Source organism: Rhinatrema bivittatum, chromosome 1 (assembly GCF_901001135.1).
Source record: "Rhinatrema bivittatum chromosome 1, aRhiBiv1.1, whole genome shotgun sequence".
Classification (NCBI taxonomy): Eukaryota; Metazoa; Chordata; class Amphibia; order Gymnophiona; family Rhinatrematidae; genus Rhinatrema; species Rhinatrema bivittatum.
Genome location: NC_042615.1, coordinates 600348328 through 600349527, shown reverse-complemented (window position 1 = coordinate 600349527; position 1200 = coordinate 600348328). Strand labels below are relative to the sequence as shown.

At 49.0% G+C, this 1200-nt stretch overlaps 2 non-coding genes across 2 annotated transcripts; both read left to right on the top strand.

Moving 5' to 3' along the window:
• The first annotated feature begins 485 nt into the window (after positions 1-485).
• TRNAE-UUC lies at positions 486-557 on the top strand. Its single transcript has one exon. It is a non-coding gene; the product is annotated as a tRNA-Glu (tRNA).
• A 133-nt stretch (positions 558-690) lies between these two features.
• TRNAD-GUC lies at positions 691-762 on the top strand. The gene has a single exon. It is a non-coding gene; the product is annotated as a tRNA-Asp (tRNA).
• The last annotated feature ends 438 nt before the right edge of the window (positions 763-1200 follow it).

Below are 1200 nucleotides of genomic sequence, written 5' to 3'. Positions count from 1 at the left end.
GTTTATATTTTACATGTGCTATTTTACCCAAAGCACGTAACAGACGCCTTGATCATGCTTCAGACACTTTGGTCCCTTTTCAGATAATCCATAATTCACGATTTGAAAGAGATTGTAAATGTATTGCAGCACATACGTAGTTAGGAAAGAAATGTTCACACTCAGAACGCTTGACCCCAATGTGATTAGTGCCAGAAAGGATGCAAAGGACTAGCAACTGTGTGTCTCAGCCAGGAAATCAATTTGAAGTCTGAAAAAATGTCCTACTGGTGCTCTACGGTGCGGAAGAGAGGTGAGAGAGCCGGAACGAGAATGCTGGAGGCCAAAACGCTCCAGTTATTACTGGGAACTCTCCCGGTCTTGCATCTAACAGCCTCCGAAGAAGCCAGAGCTCAGTTGGCTCCGGCCCCAGCCGCAACTCTTACGAGCTGGCTGTACCCCGATTAAGAGTCTGGCACACACGAGCAGGCTTCTCTTCGCCCTTGTCCCATATGGTCTAGTGGTGAGGATTCCTGGCTTTCATCCAGGCGGCCCGGGTTCAACTCCCGGTATGGGAATGGCCACGCTCAGGAGCACTTTTGCACCGCAACCAAACTGAGTAAAAGCACGGAAACCTTTCAATTAATTAGCTCTTATTTTAGCCAAAGTGTTGGCAGAGAGGAGCCGCCTACACGTCCTCATACCATCTCTTCCTCGTTAGTATAGTGGTGAGTATCCCTGCTTGTCACGCAGGAGACCGGGGTTCGATTCCCCAACGGGGAGCAGCCGAGGCTTTTCTTGGGCTCTCTGCGAAAGCACATGTGCAGAAGCCCTTCCCTCATTTCAGATGGACTCGGACATCCTTGTGTCACAGGAAGCACAAGGCTGAGTTCTAGCCTTCCAAGGGAAGGTGGTTTGGCGTTGCCTTTTGCAGGAGTTCTGAAGCTGCAGGTTTGACCTGGAACATTGCAAAAAGAGCCGCAAATTTCTTACCTCCAGGGAAGGCAATAATACAGTCCAGCTATCTTGGTTCAAACTGCTCTCCTCCTGAACAATTGCATGACTAAAGGTCAGACAATCCGTAGAAAATTCCTCACGGGTATTAAAGCTGACGACATTCTGGTGCGCACAGTTGGTGGCTGCCATCTTGCAGACATCCTTCTTCCTCCTGGCTGTTTTTGAACTTCTGTCCAAGTTCTTTTCCCTTATGGTACTTGCCGT